Here is a 13,807-nt window from a genome sequence, read left to right as displayed (position 1 = left end):
ACATATTAAGCACAGAGATCATAAATGTGAGTGCATCCCAGTTGGCGAGTTTTCAGTAGTAAAGGATAAGCCTGTCTAGAATTTCATTGACTTGGGTCTCAATTATAATTCTTGGTACTAATGTAATTAAAAAGCCAGTGCTGCCTTTCATGTTACAAAACAGAGGATGAAAAAAATAAAAATAAAAAATAAAACAGAGGATGATCCTGTCATTGCCTGCGCGAAAAACAGGACAAGGTATTTGAGTTTCATGTTAAATTATTTAAAGAAATAATTGTAAATTTACATCCTAAAGGATAGATGTTTCATCATGTTTCTGTTTGGCATCAGCATTTTCCAGAAGGTTGAAATGTATCTCCTCCTGCTAGCAGATACTTGTAGATGCCTTGTTGTTGGCATCCCAAATATATCAGGGTGAGGATTATATCACTGGTGACATTTCCAGGGTCAAAGGATAGAGAATGGAAGGTGATTTTTAAAAATATTATAAAAAATAAAAAATTATATTTATTTATTTGAGAGAGAGAGGGAGAGAGTGCACATGCACACCAACACACACACATACACACACACACAGGAGGGGCAGAGAGAGAAGCAGACTCCCCACTGAGCAGGGAGCCTGACATAGGGCTCCATCCCAGGACCTTGGGATCATGACCTGAGCTGAAGGCAGACACTCAACCACTGAGCCACCCAGGTGCCCCTAATATCTACTTTCTTAGCAACTTTTAAATATTCGATACTGTATTAACTATAGTCATCATGCTGTACATTAGATACACAAGAATCATAAGTTTCCGATTGTATGATGTTCCAGGAATAGGCTTTTTTTTTTTTTTCAGGCCCCAAGTTGTGCACTCCATTGGCTCTAACTCATGGTCTTTACCAAGAGGAGAGATACTCATTTCATAACTCTATATCGGAGACAGAGAACTAGCACTCTTAGATTTTTAATTGACCACTTTTAAAACACAAAAATAAGCCTGACTCGGTTTTTATGCTCAAGAGAAGAAAATCATCACTCTGGAGCTTGGTGTGCATGTGTTTCTCTCCCTAAGACACTTATCTTCTTGTCCTACTTTACAGACCATAAGTCAGTGAGCTGAGCCTGAACCTCCAGGAATGAGGCTGCTCCCTGGCTGTGCCTGCTTAGGGCATCCTCTGGGGCGGCACATTGCCACCCCTCTTCAGCGATCTGAAACCGTCCGCTGTGCTTGCTCACAGCAAAAGGAATGTATCCCAATATTATCTTGGATATTCATTTATTTTTTCACATTCTTTGTTTCCTCCCTCGTCATGAGCACCTCTATATGTCAGGCACAGGGCTTGACTAACAAAACAAGGTTGAAGGGCAGTGCGAGGGTCCCTGCTTTCCCTGGTGTCGAAAGTCAGAAAATTGTCTTTGGAAATCACTGACTTGACCCTTCCATGATGCTCAAATCTTCCCTGAAACACCAACCACCTCAACCTCCTGAGCCTCTAATTAAATATCTAGCCAGTGCGCATTTGAGGCAGGTTGCTACTCCTTTTAGATTTGGGGGGTGGGTGGGAGGAAGCCACCCTCTTTGTTTCCTCTCCATGATTTTCTGTTCTGGGCACCTGCTCCAAGTAGAGCTTTAGTATAATTGGACTCATCCTCTCCTGAAGTCTGAGATTAGAGGGTTAGTTTGATTATGAAATTTGCCCCATTCCTCTGTGACATCCTCTAAAGGTTTTCAGAATCAGTTCTGGCTTTGCAGCTAATCCTTCTGAGTTGTGGAGTATTAGGTGGATTCAGAAGGAAAGTCCTGTGTTAGGGGATAGTAGGGTACAACTTCCCCAGACTGAAAGGACATGCCAGCAGGCTCTGGGCCTGGGACTAATGTCTTCATGGCAGACAGAGTTCAGGGGGTGGTTCTTCATGGTGTTAGTGGAGATTTCCTGGTCCTTTTGTCCAAAAAATAGCTCCTTGCTGGCCTTCTTCAGAACTTGGCTCCATTTTCTGCCAGCTGAGTTGCAGACTCGTTGGTGGATTTGTCCACCAGATGCAGTTTGTGGTTTTATTTACAAAACAGTGCGGCTTCACCTAACCCAGTGGTTTTTGACTTTTCAGTCTTAAGATTCCGTTAGAGTCTTCGAAAATACCGAGGACCCCAGAGAGCTTTTGCTTATTGGGTTATACCTATTGGTATTTATCACATTAAGTCAAAACTGAGGAATTTAAAAATATTATTTCATTTAATTAACAAACCCATCATTGCATGGTAACATAAATTAACACCTTTTAAATAAAAAGTAACTATATTTTTCTTTTTTTTTTTAAAGAAATTATTTATTTATTTGTGAGAGAGAGACAGAGAGAGCATGAAGGGAGGGAGGGGCCGAAGGAGAGGGAGAAAAGCAGGCTCCTTGCTAAGCAGGGAACCCAATGGAGGGGGGGGCTCGATCCCAGATCCAGGACCCTGGGATCATGGCCTGAGCCAAAGGCAGACTCTTAACCAACTGAGCCATCCAGGTGCCCCCAAAAATGTCTATATTTTTCTTTTTTTTCTTTTTGACTATATTTTTCAAAGCAAAAAGAATTTAGTGGTGACAAGGAGAAGCACTGTTTTCATTTTAACAAGTCTCTTTAATATCTAGCTTAAAAGAGGATGGCTGGAGTTTTACATTTACTTTTCCATGCGATCTATTGCAGTGCGTTGTTTTGATTGAAGTGTATTAAGTAAATTTAGCCTCAACAGAGACTTAGTTGGAAAAAAGAGAGAAGTGTTTTAATAGCCACTTCAGATAATTTTGGATATTTTTTCTTGTAAATACTTCAAAATTTGACAAGTGGCAAATTCTTAAAGGTTAATTGAATGCGGGAATCTAAAACCACATCAATGAACTCTTGTGCTGTTCGTCATTCATTGATGTGTCTTACATTTTGGGTCTTCTACCCGGGAATGGTTTTTATAACTTCACACATTGGTCATTTGGAAAATCCTGGAGTTATACAGAGCTCCCAAATGTTGACACGTTTCATTATACAATAACAAAAAAAAAAAAAAAAAAAACTGCCTTCATGGTTAATTTTACCACCAATCTCATCAGGAAAGTCTTGAAGTATTGGGAATCGGTCAAGTTCATAATGGAAGATAGAAGTTTTCCAAAATTCTGATTTTTCCCTGAAAAGTTCAAATTTATCCGGGATAACAAAAACTATTACTTGTTTTCCTTGACATGACAGGGTCACTTCATTCATTTTAAGAGAGAATATCTGCTGAAGAGCCAAGTCTGAATAACTCTAGTTTGTCATTCATTGTTTCGAGGAAGAAAAGATGTTCTGTGAAAAGTGGGCTAGTTCACGACTCACACAAGGTGGTGGTGTGTTTCCTTGAAGCCAGCCCCTGACCTTGGGTGTCCAGCGGGAGCGCTTTATATGTACCTCCTGTTTTGTTACGGAGAACGTCAAAAAGATGTGCACTCGAGGGTTGAGATTTCATAAAATGTTAATTTTTTTACATCTTCATCAAGGACATTCTAAGTGAAACTGGCATTTCTCCCCCCTGCAAATGCTTGATGACAGCGAAGAGGTTTGATTGCTACCACAAAGTCTCTGCTTTGATTTGTGTGAAGGCACGAACAGTTTTTCTCACCTTTGTTTTGCATCTTTAGCACCATTTTTAGCAGAGTGAAAAAGACACATCACATTTTAATATTATTATAAGATAGCTTTGGCCTCGGAGATCCCCTGAAAGGGTCTCAGGCCCTTCCCCTCAGAGGTCCGGGAAGCCCTGTCCTGGTCCAGGCCTGGCCTTGAACCTTTTTCTCTGGACTCTCTTTACTTTCTGCCCCTTTAACCTATTTTTCTGACCACCTTCAGGTTAGCTGTGAAAGGTCAAGTTTTTCTGTCTGGGACCTTGAAAACCACTTTCTGACTTTTCTCTTTCCCCTGGGGTGATTCTCTGAATGGCTTCTTTGTAACAGCTCAGGGTCACTTTGCTGAAGGCCAGTTTGACCAACCCTCATTTTTATCTGTCCCTTGACCCTCACCCCCAGGGTCTCAGACCCTTTCCACCCACACCCACGCCCACCCTGAGATCAGTAGCCCACTGCCCGCTGGGGTCCCCAAGCAGAGGCCCTTCCCTTGCCTCTTTGTCCAGTTCTCCTTCCCTACCAGCCTCCACAAAAGAGCCAAATCAAAAACCGAGCATTTCCTAAAATCCTGCTCAAAAGGTAAAATGAAAGCAGGCCAGTTATAATCACAGAAATCCAAAATGGTTCAAATCAGCCTTGCTGTTCACCATTGTTGCAAGCTCCTTGGGTAGTAAACAATAACAAGAGAATAGAGCAGATTGCTTTTCAGGAAATCAGCCTGCTTTCCTGGGAGAATGGCAAAAATTCACTCTAGGATCTTGCTGGACGGGGACAGCACTGGTGTGGGGAGGCAGGGGAAGCAGGGAAGAGCGTGGCTAAGCCATGTGCCTTGCCTTTTTGGTAAACTTGGCACAGAAGGGAGGGACAGAGGAGGACTGCGCTCCAAGTGGGACATTGAATCAAAGGAAGAGTTTTTGCATCTAGAACTAAGGATGGATTGCATGGAGGCAGGACAAGGAGGCTGGCAGATGAGGCAGGGGGTAGGTGGGGGAGCTAATTAACGGATGAAGATCCAAGGGGGGTTAGAATCAGGGCAGGTGCAAGAGGGCTTCAGAAAAAGGGCGGAAAGCTTCCTTCTCTGATGTCAGGCACAGGGGGTGATAGCATTTGTCAAACGATTCTTTTTTTTTTTTTTTATTGAGATGAAATTCATATGATACAGAATTAACCATTGTCAGGTGAATGACTCGAGCATTTAGTTCACTTACAATGAGGTACAGCAGCACCTGTGAAAGGTGGACTGAAATGGGGCAACGAATATCCAGGGGTTTTGAAATGGAACTGGGAGACCATTAAGGAGGTGGGTCTGCTGCACGTCCTCACCGGTGGAAACAGGAACTTTTGAACTGGTCTATACCGCACATATTCCCGGGACTCAGCCTTAGCACCTGCACCCTGCTACAGTAAGAGATTTTGCTTAGCGATCACCTTAGAGGCCACTTACACTTCTTCGTTTAGATGAGTTTTCTGGCACCGCCAATGGAAATTCTTTGTAAACAACATATATGGGCATTCCCTTTTGTCTTTAAAAACCCTTGACTTTTGTTGCCTCTGTGTGTGCATGCATGTGTGTGTGCACGCACACACAATTTGGATTGTGACCAGGATCTGCGCTCCCCAAATTGCAATTCTGAGAACCCAATTACATGCTTGTTTGAGTGTAGCTCTGACTCTTTCTCAGCTGATAGACCTTTATCTAGTTTCAGGACAGTTTGTCTCTCCAAAAGGGAATGTGTGCCCATGCAGCCATCACTTCCCGTCCCTGCCTCCAGCCCCTGGTGACAACAGGCCTGCATTCTACCTGTAGGGATTTACCTACCCTTGATATTTCTTATAAACACAATCATACAACCTGTGACCTTTGAGGACGGGCTTCTTCCACTCAGCGATGAGTCCAGTTCATCCGTGTCTTTCTCGGTGCCAATACTTCCTTTCCTGGTTGACTAATATTCCATTGGATGGCCATGCCACCATTTGTTTACCTGTTGGCTCTTGATAGATGTTGGGTTTGTTTTCAGATTTCGGCTATTGTGAGAGTGTGGCTAAGAACACGTGTGCACAAGTATTTGTTTGAGTCGCCGTTTTCGGTTCTTTGGAGTGAATACCTGAGGAACGGAGTCTCTGGGTCATATGGTAACTGTGGTCAAGGCAGAAGCAGGCCTGGGCTTCCTGCTCAATCCCAGGTCATCCTTTGTCAGCCTGGCTTATTTCTAGGGAACCTAAGGTGAAGAGGTTTAGAGGCGATGGTCCCCTGACACTGCCTTGATTGACAACAGGCCAGGAAGCTACCTCCTGCATGATGAAGGAGCAGGATGGGCATCACCCCAGCACCTGTCATGGGCCATCATGTGGGCTTCTTCCTGCAGATGGCCTTTTCTTTGTCCTCCAAGAATGACCCCGAGAACACTGGCCCAGACCTGCAGGTCTGTTACTCATCAGCAACAGTGAACTCACTCGGTACTCACCTTCCTTTCATGTCATGGGCATTGGAGGCTAAGGCCAACATTTAATTGAGCCACAGGCATTAGTCCTTCCCACGTTCATGCTGGAGGAGAATTTCTAGTTTACTAATTCTGGTCAAACAGGATATTTCCAAGTCGATAAGGGGCAGAGGAGCTGGCTTCAGAAGGGATGGAGAAAGCTCTCCCTGGAATCCAGCAGCTGCTCAGTAATGGACACATGGAAGGGAGTTATCACAGGCCCCCAGAAGCATCACCATGAAGGCAAGGACCCTCCTCTAGATGACTGTGCTTAGCTTATGCATGATTCTGGGCAGAAAATTCAAGCCATGTCTTAACCCTAAATAGGGGTGACTATATGATATATGCAGGGGAATCTCATGTTGGGCTTGGGTGTGGAGGGAAGGGCGCAGAGGATGCTGGGGTGACAGACTTCTAGGAGTGCATGGAGGCGCTGGAGAACGTGGAATGTTAGTTTTCCAGAATATAAAGGTCATTTGTTATGTAGGACACCATAACTGTCATTTTTACATCTTGTTTTTGTACTCACAACATTTTGGCAGGAAATGGTGGGAAAATGAAGCAGGTGAACACAGGAAATGCTGGTAGCAGCTTACATGGTACCATGTATACATTCCATAAATAGTTATACATGTGTGTTTAGCTCTACATCTATAGAAAAACTTAATTATTATTTTTTATTTATACTTATATTTATAGTTACTATTTTTTCATTGTAGTTCAATAACTGCTTTCCTAACTTCACTATAGTGATTCTGGCTTTTCTTTCCTGCTGGCTTTTTTTTTCATTTCTTTACATGCTTTCTTCACCACATTTTATCTGTGTCCTTTTTTTTTTTTTTTTTAAGATTTTATTTATATTTATTCATGTGAGACAGAAAGAGAGAGAGAGAGAGTCAGAGACACAGGCAGGCAGAAGGAGAAGCAGGCTCCATGCAGGGAGCCTGATGTGGGACTTGATCTTGGGTCTCCAGGATCACGCCGTAGGCTGAAGGTGGTGCTAAACCACTGAGCCACCCGGGCTGCCCTATCTGTGTCCTTTTTCCTTGTCATTATCCAGTCTCAGTTTAAATTTGTACCTACTTAAGAGCTGGTGAGCAAAGTACCACAGGTGATCACTATCCAATGGTGTCAGGGACAGAGAATCGAACAAAGTCACATAAATCAAGCAAATTAACACCAGGGACATTAAAGTTCAGTAGAAACTGAAATATGGAAAGAATGAGTTATGGGTCATGAAAACACCAGGTGAAGTGATGATGCAGCCACCTGCTGAAGAAGTTTGTAGGGGTCTGGAATGGAAAGAACCTTTGCAAATGAGCAGCAAAGGTCATGGTTGGTTTGAACTTGGATGAGGTGAAGGCTGAGGCTACCCCATTGGCCAAGGTCACAGACAGTGGGCACTCCTACTGGAATCAGACCTACTTCTCCCCAAGCTTGAATTATTTTCGTTGATTTTTTTCAACCAAAGCTTGCTGCTCTATTTTGGGGGTTTCTTTACACATGGAAGATTTGGGGGATTAAAAAAAGGTACTATGTTGTGATATGTAAAATCAGAAGCAGCTGCCAGATTTGACTTTTGCCTGCAGGGCTTTCTCAGATTGCTAAAATAAATACAAATGTAAGAAGTATGGGCTTCCATATTTAGATTAGTATAATATGTATTTTTAAAGATTTTATTTACCTATTTGACAAAGAGAGAAAGAGAGAGAGCACCAGCAGAGGGAACAGCAGAGGGAGAGGGAGAAGCAGACTCCCCACTGAGCAGGGAGCCCAAAGCAGGGCTCCATCCCAGGACCCTGGGATCATGACCTGAACTAAAGGCAGACGGTTAACTGACTGAGCCACCCAGATGCCCCTAGATTAGAACAATATCATACTTCCATTTTCTACTGAAAGAACAATTCATTTTACAATTTAATTAAATATACTCCATTAAATTCAGCTTGGTGGAAAATCACAGGATGGAGACATCAGTTGCATTGCCATATCCTGGGAGAAAGGATCCTGCAACTCACCACGGCCCTGTAACACGGGCATTTTCTTCACCCAAATTATTGGATGAGGGTATAGAGACTCTCAGGAATTAACTTAAAGATTTCAGTAAGGGCTGCAATTTCAAAATTTTAGAGTACTTGCAAAGGCACTAACTAAAATTTAGCTTCATGTAGATCAGTGGAGAGCACAAGAAGCCATCATTTTTGTCATCTAGCTGGAGAGAGAATTCAAGGCTACAGCAAATACCCATGTGTTTAAAGAGAGTGGTTTCCTGTCCTTGGTCCAATGTCAGTGTGGACTTCCATGTTTGTATAGACCATTCTGATAAAGTATGAGGTTTCATGGCTCTGTGGCAGCCAGTGGACATGGAGGCAGATTGAGGATCAAGGTCTGAATCTGGTATTTACTGATTCTGAGTTGCTTAATTCCCTGGAGCCTTAAAATCACAACGATGTGCAACTAGCACCTGTGAAAGCCAGGAGTTTTTCAACGGAGCCGGGAGGCCCATTCAGGAGATGGGCCTTATCCTGATGATGGGAATGATGACAATGTCCATGTCACAGGACTGAGGCACGTGCAAGATCTGGGATTAGCACAGATTCCATACAGATGCTGGAAAACATCTTACTGGAATTTGACGTGAGATCATTTATGCGGAAGCATTTTGTAGAGTCCTTTACAAATAAAAGGTGGCACATATGATACCTAAACCAATAAAAATGGCATTTGTTGCCTCCATCAACAGCCACCTTCCTGTGGTCCTTGTAGCACTTGGCACTCCAACTCTGTTGTCCTTGGAAATTTCTGCTTCCACTCATCCTCCTTTGAACTACCCAGGAATGCTTCTGGCCTGCAAAACTGATTTTAATTGGCTATAGTGGAAATCATTGGGGGCTAGACTCATGTATAATTTCCTTCTCAGAATTCCAATTTTAAAGGGTAGTTGTTGGGAGAAAGTTGTTGCTAGAATTTCTGGATCCAAGTGACTAGCATGTACCCTGTGCACTAACATTTTTTTTGTTTCGTGTTATTTTTAAGACCTATGCTATGACAGGAGTTGGCACCTTTGGCCACAGATAAAGGGGAGATTGGCTGTTTGCCTTACTTCTTACCCATCCTTTTGAAGTATGGCTTAGCTACATGTATTTTTAATTCACAGTTAAAATAATAAAATTGTTGACAAATATCGCTTTTAGCCAGAAATATTCATGAATATGCAATTGTTCCCCAAAGAGGACCTTGTTAAAAGGGTCTTCTAAAAAATAAGGAAAACCGTAGTTATCAGCCAGCAGTAGTGAGAAGAGATAAATGTATTTTAAAATTTTTTATTATGGGGATCCCTGGGTGGCGCAGCGGTTTGGCGCCTGCCTTTGGCCCAGGGCGCCATCCTGGAGACCCGGGATCGAATCCCACATCGGGCTCCGGGTGCATGGAGCTTGCTTCTCCCTCTGCCTGTGTCTCTGCCTCTCTCTCTCTCTCTCTCTCTCTCTGTGACTATCATAAATAAAAAATAATAATAATAAAAAAATAAAAAAAATTTTATTATGAAGATATTTACTTCTGAACTGAAAAATCTTGATTTTTTTAGAATGCTTTTGAAAGATAAAAGTAACTTGACCTTAGTTTAGTCTAGTTGCCCATGCTGTTGGATGGAAGGCAGTGGGCTGGGCAGGAGGCGGGGTGGGTGCTGCACTGGTATAAGATTCAAGGATGTCTAGGGAGGTCCTTTCATCCCCGATTTTCTTGACACAGCCTGGAGGGATGCCTGGAAATCTGTTATTTGAGCTTAATTCCTGTGTAATAAAGACCTGATTTCCTATTTAAATGCAAATATCCCTAACATGGAATCACACTAAGGTTTTTTTTTTTTTTTTTTTTTTTTATAAATTTATTTATTTATTTATGATAGTCACACAGAGAGAGAGAGAGAGGCAGAGACATAGGCAGAGGGAGAAGCAGGCTCCATGCACTGGGAGCCCGACATGGGATTCGATCCCGGGTCTCCAGGATCGCGCCCTGGGCCAAAGGCAGGCGCCAAACCGCTGTGCCACCCAGGGATCCCTCACACTAAGGTTTTATCTATCATTAAAACTGGAGCAACTTAGTTTAGTGAGGGGTTGGTTTTAGCAGGAGAGAGAATAGTAGATAATTCTAGGTGTTGAATATGAGAACAGGGAGCTGGGTTTGAGGAGGTGAGATTTGTTAGCAAATCTGAGCCCCATGTTTGGTTTTTGTTTCTCCCCAGTTTAGAAACAGGGGAGGCTGGCATCATTTGAGCCAATTGTCTGAGACCGATGTTATGCTAAATACACAACTATCTTTATTTTGGAGAAGCCTGAGAAGCTCTAGAAGCACTCATCTGATGACATACATGACTTGGAGCCCTGTTCCACAGCAAAAGATCGTTTATGCATCTCTCAGAGAAGATAGGAATTTGGTCTTTTTTTTTTTTTTCTTTTCAACATGAGCATCTAAAAATTATAATCAGGTAACATTATTTGTGACTTGTTCCTACATTGAGAAGAGTCTTGTAGGGCAGCCACATGATAAAGGGTATTGACCGGTATCAGAGCCTGTACCCATGAGAGAGGGAGAGACCTTGATGGTTTTTTTTTCCCAGCACTTACATGGATCTATGCTTAGCCCAAAGACTTGCACTTCCCCCAGCCCTGTGACATGGACCTTTCATCATCCCCATCTGATGATGGAGATACTGAGACTCTGGGGAATTAAGTATGAATTTTCTTTTGTTCTGCAAAAAGAAGCTAAATCCAACATTCTACTCTAAGACTCATACATACGTTAGAAAAAGAAACTACCAGCCTCAGAATGGTCAAAATATGATACATTAACCAAGAAACTTTGAAAGGAAGATATGAGCAGTGTTCATATTCCCATATTTGAAATCTGTATGTAGATTTTTCTTTCTTACTCAGCTTTGGAGGATTCAACTATTACATGGAAGAGATCATTCCATGTGAATATTATAGATTAATGAAAATTGTTTGAAAGCAATCAAGATTCATCTTGCCTGTGAACTTAAGTAATTCTTTTGCCACCGTGAGTTAGATATTTTGATGAGCTTCTTCTGGAAATTATTAGAATGATTCTTTTCTAATTATCTTGGAGAAACACATTTATTAGATATAACCTGCCTTTGGTTCAGTATTAAAATGATGAAAGCAGCAAATGTTTGATGAGATAAGATTTAATTAAAATGAAGGATAGGACCTCCCCACCTTTGCTGGTTTTTACTTCGTCTGTGTGTATGTAAATTCAATAAAGTAGGAAATGCAGTCGTTAGATCAGGGACTCTGCATAAAATCTTTGACAATAAAATGAAAAGATAGTGTTTTGTTTTTTTTTTTTTCCTCTCTGGATGCTGAGGAAATGTTTTTAGTCAAGTTCTATGGTCTCAGGGATTATATAATCAAGATAAAACTTTTGGAATTTGGACAATGATACCTATATTCCAGATTCACGCGTACATTCTTATTTCAATAGGAGAGCTAAGGGCTGAAAAATTGCTTTCAACTTCCATAAGAAAGGCTGAACTGATTTCCTTGTATCAACTCTGCTGTGTTTTGCTTCTTTCTTTTTTTTTTTTTTTTGTCTTTGATCAGGTCTTTATTTAAAATTAGCTGTCCAAAATGATTTGAGTTTTATGGAATAAACAAATATAAGTTTTTAGGCAGCAGGCTTCTTCTCTTCCGTGGTAGGTTTCTTTTCTGCAGGTTTCTTGTCAGCTGCTGGTTTCTTGGTAGCTGCAGCCTTTTTTCCTACCACAGGTTTCTTCGGCTTTTTCACACCAACAGTTTTCTTTCCTTTCTTCCCTACCGTGGGCTTCTTGCCTGGAACCCCCTTCTCCTCCGATTTGGCTTCTAAGGCTGCTGCCGCCTGATCCATCCGGAGTTTGTGATTCTTGGCCTGGCGAAGAATGGTGTTCCGGCGCATGGTCTTTGCATACGGGTTTAGCTTCAACATGATTCTTAGGTTCTTCAGTGGATTCTTCTTCAGGACTCTACGATGAATCTTCTTGCGTGGTGCTCGGAGGGCTCTTTGGATCTCTGGGCTTTTCAAGATTCTGCTGAGGTCTGTATTAAGCATCTTATGCATGGGAAGGTTGTAGTTACTCTTGAGGGAGGCAGCCTTACGCCAAGTGCCATACAGATCGTCTAACTTGCGGAAAGCACTTTCAGTCCAAATGCAGAAACGTCCCACATGCCCACCAGGAGCAAGTTTCAGAATGTTCAGCTTGCTTACATTAAGTAAAGTAATTCCAGGGATGTTTCTGAAGGCCTTGATGATACCGTTGTCTTCATTGTAGATGATGCAGGGTCCCCTGCGCTGGATACGACGACGGTTTCTCATTTTGCCTTTGCCAGCTCTCATTCGCTGAGAGGCATAGACCTTCTTGATATCATTCCAGGCTTTAAGTTTCTTAAGAAGCAAAACCGCCTCCTTGGTCTTCTTGTAGCCTTCAACTTTATCTTCAACCACCAAAGGAAGTTCAGGAACTTCCTCAATACGATGACCTTTAGACATGACCAGTGCTGGTAAGGCTGAGGCAGCCAGGGCAGAGCAGATGGCGTATCGCTTTTGTGTTGTGTTCACTCTGCGGTGCCAACGGCACCAGGTTTTGGTTGGTGCAAACATGCGGCCTCCACGACACATATTTCCAAAAGCACCCTGGCCAGAACGGTGAGTCCCACCGCCTCGAACTCGGGGAATTCGAGCCACGGCTCTGCCAGTACCCCAAGATTCAGCACTGGTTTGATGACCTGCTAATTCACTGACAGCATATGGCTGTCTGTTGCTTTTGCGCAAGTTGGTGTGAACAAAGTTCACAATATCGGGTCGAATGGGAGCCTTAAACACAGCAGGCAAGGTAACATTTTTGCCGGATGATTCCCCCTTTTCGTAGTACACAGATATCAACGGACGAGCACACGCCATCGCGGGGAGAGGAGAGGGCCACGCTCCTCTCAACCCGGCGGCTCCTACAGGAAAAGCTGTTTTGCTTATTTCTTCACCATATCCGTCTTGGATTGGATTTGAGCCTATCCACAAAAGTACATAAACTACAAAACAGCCTATTGAGGAGGAACCCAGGTGTGAAGACAGAGGCAAAGAAGAACTATAAGTCCAGGGGGAGAATAAAGCTAGGTTAGTTGTAAATGTACAGAGGAAGACCCTCATCCTGCTAAAGATTGGAATTGGGGCACACACATACTGGTTAGCCATGGCCCATGAATGAAACTGACCACATATGTGAGAAGTCCAGTGGGGATGAGGAGAAACAGGGAACCGGGAAGGGGAAGGAGAGAAGAAAGAAGAACCATGCACCAGAGTGTGTCTGTTAAGGTGGGCATCACACAGGTGGACTGTCTCCCCATGTCTAGATTTTGAGTGTCAGATGGTGACAAGGGTCTTGAGTCTTCCATGGCTCATCCCTGAAAGGACAAAAGCTGCCACTCAGGACTGACCTCAGCATAGACTGGGAGCAATCAGAGTGTTTGAAACAGTCAGGGTAGGGAACAGAGGTTCTCTATAAGGGATCAAGTATAGTACCTTTTACATGGGCCAGGTATAGGCAGCTCCTGTGTGGTTTCCACATGCATTTGAGCACTTGACCTTCCCAAAACTGGTGAAGGGTCAGTGTGATCCTAATGGGAAAAGAGAGACTGGGCCTTTTGATGGTCTTACCAAAG

General features: G+C 42.9%; 1 protein-coding gene and 1 pseudogene across 1 annotated transcript in view; one reads left to right on the top strand and one right to left on the bottom strand.

Annotated features, from left to right (window-relative positions):
* Nucleotides 1–13,807, top strand: part of DNER (delta/notch like EGF repeat containing) — a 320,012-nt gene that overhangs the window by 184,876 nt on the left and 121,329 nt on the right. The gene's annotated exons all lie outside the window — the stretch shown is intronic.
* Nucleotides 11,763–13,106, bottom strand: LOC144296154 (large ribosomal subunit protein uL4 pseudogene; annotated as a pseudogene).

The sequence above is a fragment of the Canis aureus genome, chromosome 24 (assembly GCF_053574225.1).
Source record: "Canis aureus isolate CA01 chromosome 24, VMU_Caureus_v.1.0, whole genome shotgun sequence".
Classification (NCBI taxonomy): domain Eukaryota; kingdom Metazoa; phylum Chordata; class Mammalia; order Carnivora; family Canidae; genus Canis; species Canis aureus.
The sequence above is the reverse complement of the archived record's forward strand: the minus strand, read 5'-3'. Positions and strand labels throughout refer to the sequence as shown.